Raw genomic sequence first — 10,713 nt, 5'->3', positions numbered from 1 at the left:
TTTTCTTCCTTTTGTCTTTATAACCCAAATCAGCTGGTTTCCAGGAAAGGTAATGAGCTGGTAAGTGCCAGCTCAGCAAATTCACTGGAAGGATGGCTACTTCACCAGGCAAGTGGGAGAGCTCTAGTTTTCACTCTCCTTCCGATTTTGTAAGAAAACAAAATTAATTGATTGTCGTTCAGTACATTCCAGTTATACTTGTTATATTATTAATGATAAAAACACATTCAATCACTTCCTGACTGCATCCGAAGTTAGAAAGAAAACGATAGGTGGGGTTAACATGATTTTTCAAGTATTGTAATGTTCTTGGCCCTTTGACCCACATCTTGATATTAAGATGAGCTTTAACGTTGCCTCTTTACTTAAAGTAAAGGAAGAAAAAAAAAAAAAGCAAAGTCTTGGTTTCATCAAATCTTTCCTTTATTAAACTACACCCTTTAAAATTATAAAAATAAAACTTTTTTCAAAATGCGTTCATATATTGGAGGATTTTTGTTTGTTAAAGATTTAGAACTCTTGGGACTTTTTTCATTGGGTCTAGATTTGCCCTTGAAAACAAATACAGCTGTCTCTTAAATTAGAAATCAAAACGTCGTGCAGTCCTGATTTGCTAAACGTAACCTGTGTTGTGTTTGCTGGGCAGTGTTCCATCACTGCTCAGTCACGAAACGTTCTTAAACAGCACCGCAGAAGGCATCCTGAGAGAAGATGAAGGCTGTAAGATACTCAAACATTCAAAACTTCCGAAGTCACACAAACTAGAAGGAAAAGGGACAGACGATGTGTGAGTCGTACAAAAGAAGAGCTGACTTTACCTTGTGCCGTTTTAGAATTCTGCGCAAAGTAGACAAGTCCTCATTAAATCTTAACAAACTTTTATCCTTAGAAAATAAGTAATAAACTTTTACATGAAGCTAATAGTCTAGATGTTTTCTTTACTTCTTGGCATTTTAAATCCACTTTCAGGTTCCAACTTTCCAAAGACTTTAAAGTCTTTTTTGTGAATGGATATTGATATTGGACTCTATCTTTAATTATAAAGGTGCTTAGGTAGCATTACACAGAGATTCATACAGGGCAACACAATTTAAATCTCTCTCTGTCTCGCTCTCTCTCTCTCTCATTCCTCTTTTTTTTAAGTTTTGAGGACGCTTACTTGCTTTTTAAATGTTTAAAAATTATGTTGCACTTAAGCTATGAGACAAAGAGAGTGCCTGGTGTACACAGATCCTTTGCAATAACTAAATTTAATAGGCATTCTAGCCTGGGTTTGACCTTGAGTTCAGAAAAGGATGCTTTAAATAAATGTCTTCAATATCTGAAGGGTTTTCCCATGGAAAGCATGATGGTCATAAGCTAAACAGGGAGGCAGAGTCTTACACAACAAAAACAATGACTTTCTAACTAAGTAACTTTTTCAGTAAGAAAATAGACTATTTTAAACAGCTTCCCATTACTGAGCATATAAAGCAAAGGCCAATTTGAAATATGTTTAGCAAAGAGTCAAGGACCTGAGAGGGTGCCTTAGAGAAAGGGAGGAAAAGTTGGCTGTCTCCTCCATCAGATTTGACTATTCTAATCTTAACAGGTTTATGGGAAAGGCTCTTGAGTAGAATTTGGAACGAAAAAAGAGTCAAGAGATGATTCAGTCCTATCAGTGCTCACGACCAAGGAAGCAAATGATTGAAAGTACAGCACAGGGAATAGAGTGTGGGGACAGAGCCAGGAGTGCAGTTTCCCGGCTCTCGGCCTCACGTGGAAAGGTGCTGGCTCAGGTAGTAAATGGCCATCAACTGTGATTGGATGGCCATCAGCTGTGGCTAGTTGGCCGTCAGCTGTAACCAGTGAGCCATTGGCCACTAATATAACTGCTGTGGCTACGCTAGCAGAAAATGGGGGCTAGCAAGAAGATGGCGGCTGAACTAGCAAGAGCAAATTGCAGTTAGGAAGTGAGGTTGATTGGCAGAGAGGAGTGGACAGCAGGTTGCAGATAGTGTGGCTCCTGCTTCCTGTCTCCAACCCAGCCTCCAGTGAGGACATAGTGATATGACTCCCCTATCTATGGCTCCGTGGGTGTTCCTTTTTGGCCTCACCATGTCCTGCGTTCTTGTGCGGGGAGCGGGAGCTGAGTCCCCCCATGACACCCTGCATGACAAGAGTCAATGGTATTGGAACAGTTACATATGATGGCAGAGGGGTAGTGGACTGGGGGGGGGGTATCACTTTGTGAGGAGTATAAATGTCTATTACGCAGCTTTGTACACCTGAAACTAATTTTAAAAAGAAAGAAAGAGAAAGAAAGGAAGGAAGGAAGGAAGGAAGGAAGGAAGGAAGGAAGGAAGGAAGGAAGGAAGGAAGGAAGGGAAAAAAAACGGGTAATAGGAGAAGTAGAGCCACAGAATAAGCACCCAACTATCCTTTGAAGAGACAGGGAAGGAACACAAATCTAGCACTGAGTTTAACTAAGAAGCAGCCAGTAAAGACACGTATGCAGCAGCAGCCGGCAGATGAATGAACTGAAAAGAGACAAAGCCTTTGCCCTCGAAGAAACGACCAGAACGTGACAGACTCAGAAAGCCAGCATCGTCAGCTCGGTCAGAAGGAACGAGCCTCAGCCAGAGCTGCAGGCACTCACCCTCTCTCTGCAGAGTGAACGCAGTGCTCCAAGTCAAAGCCTGACCTGCCCATCCACCGCCGCTGTCTCAGAAAGGAAGCCGAGCAAGCAGCACCTCGCGTGTGTTTTCCTGCTGTGCCATCACTACGTTTGCCACTGTTAGGAGCTGGCGGTGTTAACTGTGCCTCGGGAAGGCTGGCAGGGATCGCCTCCCGTCCAGGCTCCGCGCCTCTCCTGCTTTAGAAGTAAAACGTCAGCCGCCTGCACAGCCCCAGGGGAATCACGTGTCTGGGGCACAGCGTCTGGCCTGTTGTTTCAATGTGTCCCCTGTCAAGTTTCAACCCTCGGGAAGATTTGTAAAACCACCTGCTTCCCGGTGACCGCCGGGTGTAAGGAAGCTTAGCGCCCGCTGCGTGGCACGTTTCACATCGCATCACTGCATTTGCTGGGGCCCCACCTACGATATTCATAACTACAGAACAAGCGCCCCGCTTCTATCCTGGAGGGGATTTAGCACGAAGGAATTTCCAGTCCTGTGCGAGTTCTATTAACCAGGACACTTGGCGTGATAAGCAGTCCCAAACCCTGAATGTCAACATCTGATAGCCAAGCAATCTCCCGAGGTTACCGAGCGCATGGAGGACCCGGGTAACGTCTCCACCTCACCTACTGCAAGGACAGTGTGGAAGCAGAGGCCTTAGCTGCCAGGGGCTTCATGGGTGCATTGAAGGGTGAAGTGAAACGATGTCAGGGTTTTGCTTCAAACTATTTCCGGATCAAAAACAGATAAAGTAGAGGGAGATAAGTGAAATTATTCATGTTGATGAATGTTGAGGCTGGGTGATGAAAACACAAGAATTCAGTATACTAGCCTCTATTCTCCGTGTGTTTGGAGTTTGAATACTTTAATAACAAACAAATAAAAACAAATAAAAATTGTTAGTGATAACCTGCCTATTTTCTGTTCACTCACCACCCTCTTAGCTTCCTCACTGAAACCCTGAGGGAACTCCAATGTGGACGAAAGTAAAAGTACTGAGACACTCTTTTGGACTAAGTCCCACACAGAAATACTCCGATACTGCTTGCAGATTCATTTCTCACGCCAAAGATGAGGTAAGAATGGAGATGGAAAGGAACACAGGGAGGGGAAACTGAGAGAGAGAGGTCTATTGAAGGAAGGGGTGTGTGGGGAGGTGGGGTTCTTCAGAGCGGGAGGGGCAGGACAAGCGCAGGTCTAACGTGCTGGGGGGTCCGAACTGTCCTCACGCGGTTCTGGTGGCCTCGTGCACAGCTTGCTATCCAACAGTCCTGATTGGAGAGACAACACATTGGGTGGCGGGTGGCACGAAAGGACACCTGTAGCCCCACACACAGTGCAATGAACACTTCAGTGGAAGAACCACGCAGCCCAGTGTTTATGCTCAGATCGTGCACAGGGAGTTTTGCGCGGTCAGATATGTTCTGTTTCTTTCAGATATCTGAAAATGCATCTGCTTGGAACCAACTTTGGAGCTGAACTCTCCAATTCATCTTCAGTGTTCCAAGGTAGAACTGACAGATAAAGTTCCGCAGTATTTAAAGTGCAGGACATGATGACTGAATCTGTACACACTGTGAAAGGACCCCGCCTCGAGCTCACTGCCACAGCTACCGCCTCACATGCTTACCTTTTTTGGTGAGAATGCTCAACTTCTATTCTCTTAGCCAATTTTAATTATACAAGACAATGTTATCAACTATAGCCTCCATTTAGCTCTCCAAATGTTAATGCAATGTGCAAAATACACATTTCAAAAGCCAAACACAATCCACGTGAGAGGCTGGTCTTCTTTGTCTCATTACATTCATTTTAAATAAGAGAAGTACCAAGTATTTTAAATTCCACTATTAGAATAATTACTAAATGAAATTGCATATGTCGGGATTTGAAAGCTAGAGAATTACAGGTCCTATCTCATCTTCAGCCTGGCTTTTAGGTAGAAAAGCTCCAGACCGACAATTCGCCATATCACGATGCACTCATGCATCTTCTTGTACTAAAATAGTTGAAATCTGCATTAAATTAAAGACATGCACATTACAGGTTTATATACCCATAAACAAGAGTGAATAAGCAAAACTTCAGTGCAAATCCAGATGCTGAATAAATAACACACTAAAGCCACGTTTTTCAGGTTAGCTTATTTCATTTCCTGATTCATAGCAGAGGTGTTGTCATATGAGGGTATTTTAGAACAAGGATATCTGGATCAGAGAAAACCAATTTTTAAAAAAATATTTAAGAACTGTGAGCTATAACATAGGATATAATAACGAACATGTATTAAGGGCTTTCTCTGCATATGGACTTCTTAAGCACCGTAAGCAGAACGTCATGTAACCATGACAACACCTGTATGAGAAGGTGCTTTAAGGATAGACATTTGCAGATGGAAACTGAGACTCCAAGAATTCCCTAACTGGCCCAAAGTCACAAAACCAGTAAGTGGTGCAGTTACACTTACCAGCCTGTAGCTAGAGACGCCGCTGTGCAGAGCCCAGCAGGTGTTGGTGTAACCGACGCACAACTCAGCCACTCAAGGCCTCATGACAGGCATGTTTATGTCCTCCTGTCTGGTCCTTCAGGAGAAAGGGACACCGGTTGAGAAATCAGCAAGCTGTAAAGGTAGTGACAATCTGTAACTGAGGAGTGTAGGAAGGGATCATTAGATTTAAGGGTACCATTTAAAAGGGATTTGGTGAAAAATGTACACTGGGGACTAACAGGCTCGTGCTGAGTATTAAGTGGATTCGCCGGAAATACGGTTCCCAAGAGGAAAGGCACTCAAGGGTGCGTGGGCAAAGGGGGATATGGGTCTGAAGTTCAAATGAGGGGAATCTCAGTAGATAGTTCAGTAACTGTACAGCTAAAGTCCGTTTCCTGGTGAGTGTGGTTCCAGAACTTTTATTGGGGCCTTCACGGCCGTCTGCGACTACTACATAAATAACCTGCAGAGAGTTTCAGGGACACTGCGGTGTACCCCGTGAAGACATCATCATCCTTTTACACAAATTTTGATTCTATACAAGTAGACAGTTACTTAAAGGCAGACGTCCTGATGAAGACCAGAATTCATATTCAATATCTCCGGCTCCTTTGGTATTAGGCTAACACTGATGGCGCCTAGAAAGAGGAGAGTTTTCAGATGAGAACAGTCTGTGAGGGCAGTGTTTGGCGTCCCAGGTGAAAGACTTGGAAGCACGGTGAGTCCTCGGACACAGACGTGGCCATGCAGAGCTTGGCAGGGGAGGCAGAGTGGGCAGGAGGCTGCAGACCACAGCTGTGGGTCTCACTCCACAGGGAGGGACGGAGGCTGGAGAGGGTGTCCGGGCAGCTCTGAGACTGTTTCCACCAGGCTAGTGCTCCTATGTGAGTCCCCTGTCCTGCAGGGACAGCCCTACACCAGCACCATCACGTGGTCCCTTACTGATTGGGCGCTTGCAGAGATGTGTGGCCTTGGCCTGGACAGAGTGGCAGCAGTGTCCCCAGCCATGATCTGGGCAGCACAGCTCCACAGCCATTTCAAAACAAAACACTCACCTCACAACGTACCTATTGGTAATATAATCATTCAGACCAGTTCTTACTGCAGTGCTCAAATTGTCGTGACGCTGTTTTTCTCTCATGTTCATGGGCGGGACTAATTTTCAACTCTCTGCCAGAGAAAGTCAGAGGTAGCTGATATGAGACAAAGAGGCCCATGGGTCACTGACATTTCCACGCAGAAAACTGCCTTCTCCACTCTGCATGCCTTGGGCGGCCCTTTCCAGGCACAAGCTCAGGGTCTAGCCCCACCCCCAATTCTTTCTATTCCTTCATTTCACCTTTCGACAGAAATGAAAAACCATAAGCCTATACAAAAAAAAAAAAAAGAAGGAAAAAAAGAAAATAAAAAGCAACCTCCTTTTAAATGTATTTAAAGCCTGCTTTAATTTGTCTGTCAAAGAGAGATGGGATTTATGGTGCAGACTCTGAGATGCTGTTTGAGGTACTGAAAACCAGCAGCATGATTTAGATTTAAATAGGCTTAGGTTTGAATAGCAGCTCGGCTGCTTGTGAATTATGAGACACTGGACAAGTTCCTTATTATCTTTCTTCACCTGTAAGATGGGCATAAAATATTACCTTATAGATGTGTCAAGAGGATAAGAGATAATTTATGCAAATGACCCTGGCATGGAGGAAATGCTCAATAAACTTCTTTACTGTTATAAGGTTATGAATCTTTGCAGGGAATAATCTCACGATTCTGAGAGATTATAAATAGTAAGCCCCTTTACAGACATTAAACCTTTCTGGAAAATCTTCTCCAGCCCATAAAAAGGTAAGTCTTTATCCTGACATCATGCTAATTTTGGTGAGTATGAGCATTTTTATCTTAAAAGCAAAAACGACAACAAAATTATTTAAGTATAAACTGGCATTGCTGAAATTCTGACTTCATGTTTGCAAACAAGACAGTCAAAATGGAATCATTCCTCTTATTACCCACGTTAAGAAAACAGTGAAAACAATCTTGAGCAAATTCGGTATAAAATGGCCGCCGGCGCCCTGGGCTCACATGTCCCCACCCTCTGTGTCCCCGCTCACAGGGAGCAGCTCTGGGATTAGTCACATCCTGATGCTATGACAGAACTCGTAAAAAAAGACTCAGTTTGGAAATTATGCTTGAAAGTGAAGGTGAAAGTCATAGCTTTAATGTAACTTACTATTTGCATCTAATTTTGGGTGATGATATAACCAGAGACCCGAATGCCATATTAGTAGAAACTGAATTCAAGTTTAGCGAGAATCATTGTCACAAGCTGGGTTCCTCATTGTGTATGACTTATACTTAATACTGTATTCATCTTGAGAACTGTAAAAATAGCATTGATACTAAATACAAAACAACAAACCCGACTTACGCGGCACCCAGATCACATGTAAGCGTGAAAATGTGTTCTGGGAAGATCAAATGTCTAAAGGACATTAACCCACCCTTTATTTATTAGGTCTATTATAAAAGAAATTCCTGCATGGTCCCCAAAAAGAAAAGAAAAAAAGAAAAAGGAAAAGAAAAAAGAAATCGGCATGGTTCCCAGGGAGAAAAAATAAAAAGCAAGGATTATCCTTGAAAGCAAAGAAAAGATTTTTTGTCTTTTTTTTTTTTTTTTTTTTTTTTACCAAGTTGTCAGACGAGTTACCATGGGCACCAGTAGGAGTCTAGGTTTAAATGTCAGATTTCTCTTAACTACTGTCTTTCTGGCGTTCTTTGTTATGCTGTTTTCTCCTCCATGTTTTTTTTTTCCATTCAGGATTTAACTAAACATCCTTTTTATTCTGCCATTCTTGAAGTACTCCTTTTTCCCCCAAAAGCCAAAAAAAGTTTTTGCATTTAAGTAAGTAAACCATTACTTTTTATGTTCTCTCGTTGTTTCATTGCACCTGTAGGTATTTATATGATACCACACATGTGAAAGAATTTAAGTCATGAAAGAGGGGCCTCAGGCATGATAAATAACACAACTTAGCCGAGTCAAGCCACCTTCACTGTCATTACGCAGAGCTACTGGTAGGTAGTGTATTACATTATTTACTAGCTAGAAGGGGTGTGGGTGTGTGTGTGTGCAGAAATGAGTTAGTACCCACGAAGAGGCAAACGGGAAAGATAAGACTCTTGTTCTCAGGGGCGAGATTGATTTGAGCTGGCCACAGTATTAGATGGACTCGTACGCCTTCCACCCAGGTCTAAAAGCGTTTATAGCTGAGTTTGTACAAAGCGCTGGAAGACAATCAAGCTGCCTGACCTGACAGTGGGAAAAGGGCCTGGACTACTTTGCACTTTTAAGAAAGGGGGCTTGACAAACTGATTTTGCTCCTAGGCTTTTTGTCTAGAAAGCAAAACCAAGGTCAGCTGTCTGTCCTGAGCTTGCCATTCTCCCTAGCCCTCCTCCCCTTTGAACAGTTGGGCATCAAGTTTTGCGCCTTTTTGCTAGTGTTACCATTAACGTGCAAATGGACATTACAGAAGGCTACAGTGCTTCATGCACGGGACGTGAAGGGGGGAGGCAGGCAAGTGGAGGGAGCTCCAGCTCTGCGGATGGGATGGAATGGCGTCTGGCACGCTCTGTGGGCCCCCAGGTGAGTGCCATCATTGGCACATGTGACGGCCAGCTTTCCAGTGGAGGGAAAGGAGAAAGCTCTGTGCTCTTCTTTCAATTGAAAGCCCGTGGGCCAACTCTACAGAAAAGTCCATATATTCGGTGGGTGGATTTGAACCACCCTTCAGAAGAGTCGCAGTACAGAGTTACTGGTGGATCCATTTAGCTCACCTCCTTTATTTCCTAGTTGAAAAGTCCTATGTTCTCAAATTAAAAGACTTCCGGTTTTAACTGCTAGAGGACAAGTCAGACTAGCAAACTGGAAATCAGATGGTCCCACGAGTTCAGAAGTACAAAGCAGGAAAATGCCTTACACATCTCAGTAACTCCCTAGTAAAACTAGCAATATAATTTTAACATGCCACAGAGCATCAGTTAAAATTCCACTTTGTGTGTGGTGGGAGTGTAAGGGGGGTGCTAGATGGCTCAGTTGTTTAGAGTGCGAGCTCTGCACAACAGGGTTGCCAGTTCAATTCCCACAGGGGCCAGTGAGCTGCGCCCTCCACAACTAGATTGAAGAACAACGACTTGGAGCTGATGGGCCCTGGAGAAACACACTGTGTTCCCCAATATTCCCCAGTAAAATTTATTTTAAAAAAATAAAAAACTACTACTGTCTGAATAGTAAGAAATTGCCATTACACCATACATCAGAAAACAGTCTTTGCAAAACATACAACAATAATGACGGTTTATTTGAAACAGGAGTGAGAGAGGAAGCCATCCAAGGGAGAGACGGGAACTCAAAAAGGTCAAGAAGAAGAAGCCATTTTGGATTCCCTTCCCACCAGAGGGGTGGCCTGGCGGATTGTTCGTCTATTTTTATCTTTGCTTTTTCTATCTTGTTTTAGGAGGGGGAGGCATCCGCTTACACATAAGTTATTCAAAACTTTAGTCAAGTGTGCATTGAAAGTCCACAGTGTGTGAGTAAGTAAAAGAGGAAAATAAAACAAAGGGAGAAACGAGGTAAGTGTAAGGACATGAAAGCAGGAAAATGTGAATGGATGTACAGCGGTGCCGTACAGATGACCGAAGCTGCAGCACTTCCCAGAAGGGGGTGTCTATAAAGGTTTACAGGGCCCGGTGGCTTCAGGGACACCATGGGACATAGGATAGATATTACAGCGGTGCCACCCATGCCATAACCACTAGCCACATGTGGCTATTTACATTTAAATCTAAATATAAGTAAAATGAAACTTCAGTAGAAATAAAATGTAAACCCAAGGCCCTCACTCCCCGCATTTCCTGTGCTCAGTAGCTACGTGTGGCTATACAGATATGGACCATCCCATCATAACCGAACGTTCTACTGGAAGCAGAGTCCTAAAGGCCGCGTGTGATTTGATGTAATGAAGTGGCCAGGCTGCTCATTCCTGCAAGGGGACTGTGAGCGAAGGCAGAACAGTGGGAAGAAACATGAGATTAAGTTCTTGGGCAAAAGAAATGACGGGGTCGACAGGACCAGAAGTTTTGATATTGGAAAGCAGACGGAAAAACACCGGAAGATACAGCCTAAAGTCCTTCAAGGATTGGGCAGATGGGGTGAGCATGGAGATGACCTGACTGGCGAAAGCTGTCTTTATGGGGCTTATTCTGACAGCAGAGTGATTGGGTCAGGAAGGTAAGAGACTGAAGATACAGACGTTTCTGCTGAGGCTGCGACAGTAACCATCCCACGGAAGGTGACAGCTTCCACCAGAGCAATGAACGGGATGGGAAGGATAGATGGATATTTTTAAAAGTAAAATTCTGAAGGAAAACCATTTCTAGACATGGGGAGTGAGGACAACAGAAAACAAAGGAGACAGTCACCGCTCTGAGCTTGTGAACCTGAGTGTAAAGCAGAATGGCGATCGTTCGGGACAGAAGCAGGAACATGAGCCTGGCTCTCAGTCAGTCCCTCATCC

The 10,713-nt window shown here is 43.8% G+C and overlaps 1 long non-coding RNA gene across 1 annotated transcript in view; it reads right to left on the bottom strand.

The window, feature by feature from the left end:
- Window positions 1-417: 417 nt before the first annotated feature.
- LOC141572838 (uncharacterized) overlaps window positions 418-10,713 on the bottom strand; it is a 32,158-nt gene continuing 21,862 nt past the window's right edge. The window contains exons 2-3 of the long non-coding RNA XR_012498331.1: window positions 5,125-5,239; window positions 418-761 (exon numbers count right to left, since the gene is read on the bottom strand). This is a non-coding gene — a long non-coding RNA (uncharacterized LOC141572838). The remainder of the gene's footprint in view (window positions 762-5,124; window positions 5,240-10,713) is intronic.

The sequence above is a fragment of the Rhinolophus sinicus genome, linkage group LG07 (genome assembly GCF_036562045.2).
Source record: "Rhinolophus sinicus isolate RSC01 linkage group LG07, ASM3656204v1, whole genome shotgun sequence".
Classification (NCBI taxonomy): Eukaryota; Metazoa; Chordata; class Mammalia; order Chiroptera; family Rhinolophidae; genus Rhinolophus; species Rhinolophus sinicus.
Note: the sequence above shows the minus strand (reverse complement) of the source record. Positions and strands in the feature narration are given on the sequence as shown.